The sequence below is a fragment of the Nanorana parkeri genome, unplaced genomic scaffold (assembly GCF_000935625.1).
Source record: "Nanorana parkeri isolate BGI_ZX_2015 unplaced genomic scaffold, ASM93562v1 scaffold55, whole genome shotgun sequence".
In the NCBI taxonomy this organism is placed as follows: Eukaryota; Metazoa; Chordata; class Amphibia; order Anura; family Dicroglossidae; genus Nanorana; species Nanorana parkeri.
This window is the reverse complement of record NW_017306323.1, coordinates 2,479,878-2,493,200: the sequence shown is the minus strand read 5'-3', so window position 1 is coordinate 2,493,200 and position 13,323 is coordinate 2,479,878.

Below are 13,323 nucleotides of genomic sequence, written 5' to 3'. Positions count from 1 at the left end.
CTACTTTTTAGAAATAATGATATATTCACGTAGTGTTGGAAAAACAGCAAACCTGACTTTCCACAGGAACGGCCTCACAAGTGGTAGTGAAAACTGGAACAATCGTGGCTTAAGATACTTCCATAAATATTTGAGTTGTGATGTCATGATGTCCTTTACCCTAAGCACTACCTCCATATTAGCCTCACAAAGAACAGTCATTGGTAAAATAATTGCCACAGGAAATGGCAATGAATGGTGTCCAAGTTGTAACATCACAATGCCCTTTACATTGGGTACCTCCGACATTATGCCTGCTCAAAGCACAAATAGAATGGAATGACCTAGGAGCTTATAACATCAAATATGGGAACTACCAACAATTCTACAACATGTGAATGCAGCATAAGCACCCCAAATTCCAATTGGAGAAAAACATTCTTGACATAAAAACAAGCTGTTGTAAAGTGTAATTTCATAGCGGAATATGTTTTTACAGTACAAGTATAAAAATACCTGGCAACCCACCCAGCCAAATGCTTACTTTTCTCCCCATTCCATCTTCAATGTGCAGCCCTGCTCAACAGGTATTGTTACAAAGATGCCCCTATCAGGTCATCCTTCTGCACTTGCTTCCATCAACTCCATTTATTCCTATGAGTTGTTCTAATGGCAGCCTCTAGCAGTCCAGTGTAGGAGAGCTCTTTTAAAAGAATAAATGGAGCTTTGGTGCCAACCCACCAAAGCTCCAGAGGACCTACCAGGGACATTTCCTTACAAACGCTGTCAAGCAGGACCACACTGTGATCAATGGAACAAGGAAGAAGTTAAGTATTTGACTTGGAGGGCTGCACTCAGGAGGGTGGGCAATTAATTAAAGAACAATTAAGTCCATCGAGTTCAACCTAATCCATCGAGTTCAACCAATCGAGTTTTCTCTTAAGTATCATTCACAGCGTGTTCAAGAATACCTATAATCCTGTCTGGCTTAAGTAACAATCATGTACCCAGTCCTGCAGACCCACAGTACGTCCACAGAAGTCTGCTGGGTCTATATTCACAAAATTCTAAATCTGCATTCTTTCAGCAGTACTGGATATAGATTCCATTGCACAATCCTCCCAGTTCACAGAGCTATAAAAGCCACATATGACATTCCCTTTGTGCTCAGTGAGGAGAAGCGGTTTTAGTATCCAGTGTTTCCACTGACTCTGCTAATCTAAGTTCATCACCTGAATTCTAAGAAAATAAACATTCAAAGTTAAATATTGGCAACTGATTAGTATGATGATATGGGCGGCCTATAGGTTAAACTAATTAAAACTAACAAGTTTAAAGTTAAAGGAAAACTCCACTTTCATTAAAAAAATTATATAGCACATAAACTTGCAACCCAAGTAATGCAAGACATGTAAAATTACAGGCATTCCTGACAATCGAAATGTTATTTTTTGCTGAGATACTTCCTAAAGCTAAACTACTTCTAAATGGACACTGCAACTTTCATCATTAGAACACTGGAAGTCCACCAGATGGTTAAAAAGAACCTAGACCCTTCCATTCAGGGATCAGTCTGGAAAGGTCATGGTGTAACAAACAGCTTTTTATTCAGAACAGAAACAGGTAGGAATCTGCAACAAAGTTTGTTAGAAACTCTTGCAATGTACACAGATCACCCAGAGGGGATTGTTTTTTTTCTCAACAAAAGTGGGCTGACTCTTTTATGAAAATATAAATTCCTTGTTCTAAGTTTAAATAAGTCTATAAACGTAATATGTACGCACTGATACGGATACTAGTATCAGTATCTGTGCCGATACTGAGTATTTGGGTGAGTACTCGTACTTGCCCAAATGCTCCCGATACTGAAACTTCCGGTATCAGGAAGCCGGGTGGCGAGTCATTACACGCCGCCTTGCTAACTGGTTGGCCGCGAAGCCCTCTCCATGCATCCTCGTCACCAGGGACCAATCAGGAAGCCAGGGGGTGGGTATTGACTTGCCACCCGGCTTCCTGATTGGCTGCCTGGCTTCCTGATTGGTTGGGAAGCTGGCCAATCAGGAAGCCGGGCGGTGAGTCATCACCCGCCCCCTGGCTTCCTGATTGGCCAGAAAGGCAGCTCCATGCTTCCTCGTCTTCTGGTGACGAGGGAGTATGGAGCCAGCTTCCTGGCTAATCAGGAAGCCGGACGGGTGTCCGTGCGGGTGTCCGTACTCGTACGTTGACAGGATGGATCCTGTCTGTGTCCGAGCAGGGACACCCGCACGGACGTGCAGGTCTGTTGAGTGTAGGGCGGCGTACAGCTGCATATTCCCATAGAGGAGGACAGGCGGCTGCGTATAATCAAACGGGCTTAGAAATTTTCTGTACTTCTTCATTCCTCTCTTTCCTTCGTTTTTTTTTTTTTTTTTGCTGTTTTTTTCTTTATAAGCATTTGTATACAAATATTACATTTAAATTAATTTGTGTTCGTAGCGCCAAATTTGTAAAAAAAGTTTTATACCAAAAACATGATTATAGTGCTTAGTGTTATTTTTTATTTAACCCAAAAATCTGTAGTTAAAATTTTAGGTAACTCTATTATTTTGACACCCTTGCCTTGGGTGACAAAGTACTGGTGCTAAGTAACAGTATGTTGGTGTTGGTGTTGTAAAGGCACAAGTATAGTCTATATCACCAACTGCCATTAGAAGGGTTCTTTTATCATAGCATGTTCTAAATTTGCAAAATGTTGAAGCTGGTCATATACTGTACAGTGTGTGTAAACCCCAACAATGAACTTCTCTAATATTCTCCCTTTTGGCCTGTTAAATATATAATTCAAAGTGTTTTATACACATGTTGTTATGTATATTTTAGGCCTGAAGATTACTTTAAAACCCCAAAACATTATGAGGGTTCTTCACGAAGGTGCTTTGAAGGATTAAGCCGAAGCATACCCCAGGGCTTGTGGGGAAGAAGCCCTTGTCCCCTACGGCACGGGACAAGGTGCTTTTCCAGGGGTGACCCTGAAAAAGCACCCTCCCAGTGCCGAGGGAGTGGCCAGGTATGGTGCAGGGAGGGGGGGTGCTCGCTTGCCCCCCCCCCTTTCCTGCCCTGCCAGGCCTGTGCTCAGATCAAGGGTCTGGTTAGAAATTTTAGGGGGGACCCCACATTTTTGGGGGTGGGGTTCCCTCTTAAAATTCTTACCAGACCTAAAGGGCCTGGTATGACTTCGGTGGGGAACCCCACATATTTTTTTTAAATTGGGGTCCCCCTTAACATTAAAGGTGTCTGGTATGGTTTGAGAGGGGGGCCCCACTCAAAAAAGCTGGGGCCTTGGCCCGTTCTAACATAAGTTGTTTCAGTATGCTTATCTGGATGAAGCTCTCTTCCCTTTCCTTTTCTCTTTTGGGACAGTACTTTTGTGTAGCATGTATGCATATTCTTCTCAGAATTCAGGAGATTTTTGCTCCTACTGTGCTAAATTAAAAAAATCCAGCAGTGATGACAAGACCTCTTCGGAGTTGGTGAGCATAGCTGGGAACACTGCAGGCTTCTTACTGCCAGAGTCCTTAATATATGTGAAATGCTGGTGGATCATTCAGCCCACTGGCATTCCCCCCAGCACTGAAATATTATTATTCTGTGTATCGACTTTCAAGAGAGGTTAGGACAAAGATTGCCAACAGTCTTACATAATTTCAGATTTTGTGCAGTTGCTTTATGTAAATTATGAGCTGCATCGGGTCCTGAAGAAATGTGCAGGCTTCTGGTGTGGATTGTAGGTAGGAGAAAGGCAGAGTAAAGCTGGCCATACACTGCTTACATTTCATCTGATTCCTATTGAATCTGACAAAATTCAAGCTGTGGGAGCCACCCGTATTGACATACGTTGCCTTTGTAATTGATTTTTGGCGAAGGAGCCGGGTGGAAAATTGTCAGCTGCATGCAGTCAGATGCAGTCACTCATCAGGTGTTCAACAGCCATGGGTCCCACCAGCTGATTAATACAATACTTGGCAGGGTCTGTTTAACTTGGATGGGGGAATCAAATAGTGTACTTTTAAGGGGAGCCTTTTCTACCCAAGGGCTGAATGAGAGAAATCTACAGGGTTATTCACAAAAGAGTGAAGAGTTTGGAGAAGGCAGAAGAAGTGAACAATCTAGGACAACATAACTGAACTGGAAAGTGAGCTGAATTGGAGTATTTTTTCCAAATCAGCTATTCTTGCCTAGATTGTTCACTTCTCCTACCTTCTCCAAGCTCTTCACCCTTTTGTGAATCACCCTCCTAATGTTGCATGGTCAACATGACGACCAAAGGGGGTAACCTGTAGCAACATTTTCTCCAGGAAAGTATTTCAGACATTTTTTACTCTTTATTTATCCATCCCAGCAAGAAAGTTAACATAACTTTAAAGTGGAACCCTGGGCGAAATGTTTTTGTGACCAATGGGACAGTAAGTTAGGGACAGAGAACAATAAAAGCTCAGTTTTTAACAGGAAGGGGAAGGGTTTGAACTTTTGCCCGTTTTTTTTTTGCTGTTTTCGTCTCTGTTGGGAAATTTCCATCCCTGGTTACATAGTTAAACAGTTAGTCAGGTTGAAAAAAGACACATCCCTGGTGATGGCACAAGTGAGAGGAAATCTCCCTAGTAAGCATAGAGACAACCAAAAACATGTCAGAAGTTTAAAGAGTTCCTTACTTGTAAATCCAAAAAGTTTAGTTACAAAATGTTATCCCATTGGTTGGAAATTATGCACAAAACATTCCAGGAAAAAAACCCATAAAATAAGTATCTCCCATCCTTACACTCTACCAGTTACAGTTGGATCTAAGGTCCTACAGGTGACACAGTTAACGACAACCCAAATAATTAAAAACATTCATATCTAGATGTCTTCTTGCAGTGATAAATCCAACCATTTGAAAGAATAAACCTTGGCTTCTCTACACAGATCTATGCTAATCGCCGAAACACAGATTTTATCCTAATAATTTCATTATCCTAGTAATTTACCACCCAATATTATTGGAGATGCACAATCATGTAGAGGATTGTGGTTACATAGTTGGGTTGAAAAAATATTTTTGTCCATTGAGTTCAAGCAGAAGATAAAATTAAAGCTTGGTCCAAATTGTGCCAATGAGTAAAACAAATCCTTCCTGATCCCCGGTCTGATACCCCCAGGATCAACAACCTTTGGAGTTGCTATGGAGTGCTTATGAATATTAACAGCCAGTTATATTTTGGACATTAGGAAACACATCCAGCCATCCAGCTACTCCGAAAGTCTGCCTTTTCGTAGCGTGGAGGATGAACTTCTTTTCCCCCTTAACCTGAACAACAGTGCACCTGGTTTGTTGTATTGACCATTTATGTATTGATGTTGGCCAATCATTTCTTCTCAAGGGAGAATAAATTCAGTCCGCAATCCCCCTGATTCTTTTTTTATATTTTAATTCTTCTCCTCCGTTCCCCCTCCCAACCACTGCCCACCTCTCTGTCCCATTACCTTGATATCTTTATTCAGACTTGGATAGTTCTCGGGCTTATCTGTGTATTTATTTTTGATAAAGGTAACAAAATCCCAATGCTCTAACAATGGGAAAGGCACATTTACAATTCACTTTCATGAGCATTTTAGCTGTGATCACATGCCTTTGAAATGTGTCTGAAAGGGAACGTGTATTGTTCTTGTATATATTTTCTCTTTTTGTTTTGTTTTTGTTATGCTTAGGACTAAAATATACAACTCCTTAAAATATTTTCTGTTGGTTTAGTATGGAGTTTCAATTAGCGAGAGAGACAGAGGGTCAAGCTACTGCTGTGCTCTCTCTTCAGAAAACCATGAATGCTCTGCAAAACCTGTGTTATTAAATAGCAACTTGGTTGAAGCCTCGGTTAGGTTTTAATTGCTATTTGAATAGCTAATGTGGCGACTTTCTCTTTTTCCTATCCTTACAGGAGTGCTGGGATTCCTCTCCAACAGGGACACAGACAAAGTCAAAAGTGCATAATAACATTAAAGACTTAGAACTAAAACAGTTTAAACGTAAATAAATAACACTTTGAATTTTAATTATGTAAAATTATAAATGTTTAGGAAGATGATTTTGGACATTCCTGGGATGAGGAAACATGGTTACAGATATGGGAAACACCAAATCATGTTCCAAAAACATTGTCACATTAGAAACTAATTTTAAGCTGATCTCCTGATGGTACTTTGTACCTACGAGGATAGCAAAGGCCTTCCAGGGGACTTCCCTTTTCTGCTTTCGCAGTTGTCCATAGATGGGTACCTACATGCATATCTGTTGGCACTGCCCCAATGTCAAGGCCCTCTGGGCTAAAGTATATATGCATATTGCCATTATATTAGGTTACCCCTTGGTTCCTGACCCCTTAGTAGCCTTTCTCAACGAGAGGCCGATGGGATTTCTAAACATTGTTTCCACCTACTCACCTTTATTTTTACTGCTACCAAAAAAGCTATTGCCAGATCCTGGAAATCTGATTCGTTGTCATTCCATGAGGATAAAAATAAAGTGAAGAAGTGAACCATGATATTCCAAAAGATGGCTAGGGTAATCCTAGTGCAATGAATTATACGTTCTTTATAGTGTCTTCTCCACCCCAGACCTCTTGCAAATGCCCACCTTATGTTTAAAAGCTTTGTAGTGTTTCGTATAGCTTAGGTGATGGAATGGTTTCTAAAATGTACGGTTTTCCAGCTATCTTGAAGGTTTAATATGTTTGAATGTTAATATTACTCACTTACAAACCATTGATTTGTGCCTTCTTGCTCTTTTTACTGAGAATTTTGCCTTAGTCTGTTACTATTTGTCCCACGGATACTGTTTGTTTGTTATTCTGTGTGTTTACTTAAAATGAATACAAATCTATTGAACTAAAAATGTTACTATTATGTTGAATACAATAACGGTAATAAGATTACTTTGTATTCCTTCCTTTATTATAAAACTTTAATAAAAACTAATTGAACATAAATCAAGGTTTTAATGGGTAGCTCTACCTTTATCCTATGACTAAATTTATCCTCATACACCCTCTGTTGTAGAACTAAACCAAACCAGGTTTATATTACTGCATGTTCCCCTGTTAGGGAGAGTCACCCTCTCTATTTGTCCCGATCACTGAGCATGAAAAAGAAAGAAAATTCCACATTTTACGTTGGCACCAGAACTGGATTAGAGAGGAAATCTTCTATTGGAGACACTAGTTTAGATGGCCCCGGTGACAACCAGGTATTTTCCCTCACTTTGGAGGATTTCCTTTCACTTCCTGTTGTGGCTGTGGGACAAGAAGTGAAGGGAAATCTCCCCAATAGAACACAGATTATTTTTACGGTTTTGGCTTAACTTTCCCTTTAAGCTAAAGTCTGCTAACTCCCCTTCCCTTTCCTGGGAAAATCTGTTTAGCACTGACTAGACCTATGCACTGCATCCCATTTGGCTTGAATAGGGCCCTATACCTATACTGCAGCTCCTCTGCACATTGCCCCATTCAAGTCAGTGGTGAATAGAGACCTAGTGCACAGATGTAGCCAATGTTGAACAGAATTTTGGTCATCTGGCTGGGAACAATGGAAGAGGCAGCAGCTCTGGAGTATACATGTGTTTTGCTCATGCAGGGAATATCCAATTGCCTTCAATGATTAGGAAGGAATTTTCCCCCTGTTTGAGCAAATTGAACCATGCTTTATAGGTTTTTTTTTAACTTCCTCTGGATGAACTGTGGGTAACTGTGGGCATAGAGTTCAGTTTTTCGGTTGAAAGCAATGAACTGTGACAATCTGTGATAGTCAACCTATGTAGGGCACAGAAGTGTGTTCACTTATTTGCCTACTTATGTCCCATCCGCTGCTTATACTTAGGTTTCCGCTCTGTCCACCCACCATAGAACAATAAATGGCAGTATATCTGGGTATGGGGGAGCATGTGACGGTGATGATTAAAAGCAGTGGGGTAAGGGAGGTGCCAATTACACAAATTGATTGCTTTTGCAGTATATTTGGGCATGTATGGGGGAGCATGTGACTCTTTCACCCTCCTCCGAAGATGCATTACTGGTTGCTTTAGAAAGCTACTCGCCAGGCCCAAACACTATCATGAGGAAGTCAGGGTAGATCGCTTACTGCATAAACTCTTACCAGATGGACATGGATCTTATTTGGTGTTCCTTCCTTTTCCATCCTTTCTGTATGGACAGTGATGATAAAAAGCAGCAGAGTAAGGGAGGTGCCACTTGCACAAATTGATTGCTTTGCCTTGCATTGGCAAAGCATCGGTCCAGTTTACAACAACATTGAGTTAATAGATCTTTGTCCTAATTATATTATTCCTCAGACTGTGCCTCAGATTGCTGCTGTAGAAGAACATGCATTAATGAGCTCAACCAATATAAGTTCCCCCTGCAATCTATATCACACAGCCAACAAATCCTTGTGCAATATTGCTTTTCCAGACACATGCTGTAATATACCTCCCCAGTGCCTGTATATGTCTATATCTTTGGATGGAGATTCAGGGGAAGAAAAGCAAAAGCCTGAAACCGGTTTGGCTGTGTTCCTCCACCCTCCCCGTATGAAGTCTTACATGCTAATGGACTTGCAAGCTGAGTCTGCTGGCATTTAAAACATTCTCGAAAATAAACATTGACCTATTTGTTTCCTTTATCTGGAGCTGTCTGCTTTACTGAAAAGTGGATGCTCTGTATTCTCTTGTAATTTGGATCTGCTTTCTCCTTTCTGTCCTCTTCTGGGCTTCATGTTAAAGAAAATGTTCTTGTTTAAACAGCTTGATTTTGTTTTAATCATTTTTACAGAAATACTTTTTTCTTTAAAAGGGAAGTTTCACCCGATACTGGTATCTCAACCATGGGTGAACTTTGGCAGGTTTGATCTATAGATCCGTAAATTCTAATGCCTAGTTCACAGAGGCATCAGCTTGTAATTGCTAGTCTGGTGAGCTGTGTGTACAGCAAGTTTGTACAGTACAATGCACTGGCAAAGCTTTTAGCCAGTTTGAAGCCATTAAAGTGACAGTAAAGGCTAAAGTCCCCCCCCCCCCCCCCCCCCCCCGCGCCCGCCCTAAAATGCCTTAAAGTGACCTTAAAGTCAATCCCCCCCCCATGCTGGTGTAAGGACTTACCTTAAATGATGCCTCTTGATCCGATCATCATCTTCTTTCCTGTAGTTTTCAGGAGTCCCTCCAGCACTGGTGTCGGTCTCTAATCCATCGCTGACCCCTCTCTCTTCCTGGCATTTCATGTCCCACGGAGTCTGTGTGCATGCATGCTGGCTGCATTGACTTACCCTGTGACTCCCCTCTTCTCCCGGCCAAAGATCTGCTACTAGATTCTTCAGATCTTCTGACGGGAGCACTCGGCGGAGACACAGGTAAGTTTTAACACTTTTCTTAACTCTTTAAAAAAAATGTTTTTGCATATATCTTTTGCTTGCTAGCAGCAGATATATGCAAACGAACGGGAGGGTTTAATTATCCTTTAAAGCAACCTTAAAGATGTTAACAGGTACCTTAAAGAACAACTTATTCTTAACCCATGCAGTGGGGCTACAAACAGTAAAATACAGCAGTTTAAAAACAATTTCCATGTCCCGTGATATCCATTCAGCACCAAACCTGAACCTTGTTCATCCTGAACGCCCCACAGTAAGTACAGGTGGAGTCTGAATGATAAGTATTATGTAAAGTTATGTATTTGTATGCACTGTTGTAATTCTCTATAAATTATTCATCCCTGTTAGAAAAACTGTCACAACGTACCTTAAAGGGAGCCTGAGATGATGAGGGTGGCCTCTTTTGCTGCTCCAATCCAAACACCCCTGGATAGTGGAACAGGTGCGTAAGGACAAGGAGTGGCACAGGTGCCTGTAAGCGATGTAGGTTCTGAAGAAGCTGCGTGCAGGTTGCCAAAGCCTTTTGCAGGATGCAGATGCAGAGCACAAGACTCAAGTAGCAGAGTCGAGACAAGCCAGCTCAGCAACAATGTGGCAGCATGGTACTGAATCAACAGACAGGACGTAGTCAGAGGCAGGCAGAGTTCATAACTTGCAGGCAGCGTGGTACCAGGCGTGGTACCAGGCGCGAGACGAGAGAGTAGTCCAGAACAAGCCGAGGTCAGGGAATGCAGAGCGGAACCAGGGGTCAGACAAGCATGGTCGGTAACAGATGATCAGATCAGGAATGCAGATTCAGGAACATAAAAACAGGATACAGCTGAAGATCATTCAGCATGGAGGCCAGAGTGTCTCAGCCATAAATAGCCCATTTGTGACCATCGTTTGAAATGAGCATGTGCACACGTCCGCATGCATGCTATGGAGAGTGCATGCTATGCACATGCATAGGTGCACCGTCCATAACTCCAACAGCACAGGCTGGTCCTGGCTTCATGACACACACTTACCTCGAGGTCCCTTGGAGAAGCATCTTTCGAAGCGCGTTGGAAGTACTGCATGCCACTATACAATATGTGATTTATCTCCAAGTTATTCTGTGTGATTAAATATGGATAGTGTAGATAATCTGTTATTTTATTAATTTTGCATAGTAAATAATTACATAACAGTAACATTCGGGCACCAACATAGCACCCCATCCATACACGTGTATACATTACGGCATAACGTATGCCAACATACATACAGGACCATGCAAGGTCCATTAAATTCAACCCTCTGGGCTCCCAATGCTCTCGCCAGATAATCTGTTATTGATGTGGCTGTGGGAGGTTTGGTGATGAAGGGATATCACGGGACATGGAAATAGTTTTTAATTTGCTGTGTTTTACTGTTCGTATAAATAAATGATGTTTTTGCAAAAAAACATTGCAATAAGTGCCCTCTGAAACCCCATGATATGTTTTAGTTGTTTATTGCTTTGGGAACAACAGTTTTTTCTCTGTGGGAAAAAAAAACATTTTTTTTTTTACATTTAAAATCCCAGTGGAATTCAGCAATGGCAGCCAGTAAAGAACTGGGGACTGGAGGTGTAGTCATCATGTGTGGGTAGGGGGTGAGTGAGCATAGGATAAGCTGCACCCTGATAAACCAGAAGCTTACTCAAAGCCTCTTTTTTTAACTCCATCAAGTAAATGGACTGGCAGTGGAGAAAAAGCCACCTTTTCTTCAAGCAAAATCTGAACACTCTTGTGCCATACGGCAGTTTTAATTTTTAATAAAAGAGCCAGGTGAGAGGAGAGAAGGTTAGCAGGGAGAGGGAGGAGAGACAGCCAGGAGAGAGGTTGAGGAGAGACAGCCAGGAGAGAGAGAGACCACGAAGAGACAGCTAGGGGAAAGAGTAAGAAGAGACAGCTAGGGGAGAGAGTGAGAAGAGACAGCTAGGGGAGAGAGTGAGAAGAGACAGCTAGGGGATAGAGCGAGAAGAGACAGCCAAGAGAGAGAGTGAGGAAAGAGAGCAAGGAGAGACAGCAAGGGGAGAGAGTGAGGGGAGACAGCCAGGAGAGAGAGCAAGAAGAGACAGCTAGGGAAAAGAGTGAGAAGAGACAGCAAGGGGGGATAGTGAGAAGAGACAGCCAGGAGAGAGAGCAAGAAGAGACAGCTAGGGGAAGGAGTGAGAAGACACCGCTAGGGGCCGGAGTGAGAAGAGACAGCCAAGAGAGAAAGTGAAAAGAGATAGCCTGAAAAGAGAGCGAGAAGAGACAGCCAGGGGGGAGAGAACGAGGAGAGACAGCCAGGAGAGAGAACGAGGAGAGACAGCCAGGAGAGAGAGCGAGCAGAGACAGCCAGGAGATAGAGGAGAGACAGTCAAAAGAGAGAGAGCGTGGAGAGACAGCCAGAAGTGTGTGTCCTTCAAGACTTATCTGCACCCTGTGTTTCAGATACCTCCTTGCTCCTTGAGTGCCAGTGTCCCTTCGTGTCCTGTGCCTCCTCCATGCACTCAAGTTGGAACACCAGGACTCTGTGGTTGCCCCTGTCCATCTGTCATTGTGACATCTAGTTTTACAGCACATACAGGACACAAAACACAGACTTTCCGGGTGAATCCTGGGCAGGTGGCAACCTTAAATGTGACTAAAGCAGGGGCTCAGGCAGTTATGTGAACCTGTTGCTCTGACCTGCATGAACAAAGGATTGGTTCACATATAAATGCAGAAAACTGTCTGCCTCCCCTTTTTAAAATGAACTGTTGCATGATCACATCTTGGAGCATCCATGTAAAACAGCAGGGTAGGAAAGTAAAAGGCCAAGCAGAAATCAGCTGGGGCTCTATATGTAAAGCATACATTACCCAGTACATTAGGCAGCTGAGCATTTGCAGTAATGAGAACATAAACAATTCATAGCAGACAAACCCAAGAGGAAAAGTTTTTCCTAAACAAAATATAGCAGAAAATGAGTATACATTAAAAAGGTTTGCTTAGGAATGTATATACTGTGCTCCCAGCCAACAATTCTTTTCAGAGCCAAACAACACAGGATTCAAATGGAACTTAGTCATTGTAGGCAGAGTCATGCAAACTCATAGATTTAAACAAATCTCGTGGCTTATATATATATATATATATATATATATCACCTCAGTGGAAGCTGCCATTATATATTATTACAGCAGCCAATCACTTTTGAGTTTCCAGGGTATTAGTCTAATCATTGTACATTTTATGTGATCTGATTGAATGGTTGGTTTCCATCCTCTGCTCTTTTATATTGGCTTTTTTTTTTGGTGCAGGTATTTCATTTCTTTTTTTTTTTTGCTGATTATAACTAGGTGCCTTAAAATAGGCACCTAAACCTTAATTGCATGACATTTTTCACATGATAATAATACTCTAGTATAACCATGATTTCTTTGTTCTTTTAGCTTGAGGGTCAGGAGTCAGGGGTCAGCAGAAGTGTTGCAGCTCTGCCCTGTCAACTGCGTTACTTTATACTCTGTTGTCTAACGTTTGAGAATATCGAGTAACTAAGTTTCATGGCATGTAGACAACTAGGAGGTTCTGATATTTGACGCTGTAAAGGAGTGGTGGTCAACATACTTCTTATAGGCGGGTCTCGTGCGTCACACCTTTTCCCCTAAGCTTTGTTATATTTTAGAGGAAATTTGAAGTGGGGGTCCCATAGGCTGAAATTCAGTACTGTGTGATGGGGGTTCTCAGCAGAATGAGGAGCCTAAAGAAAATAGAAAAATGAGGTTCATAACGTACACAGTCAGTTGCTGGAGAGGAGGTTAAATAGTGATAAAGCAAAGCAGCAGCATAACATTCCCTATTGGATATAAAGGAAAGAGAATAGTTTATAGAATGTGGGTTTCAGCAATTATCAGCACATGCTGCTCATTCAGAAGCATAA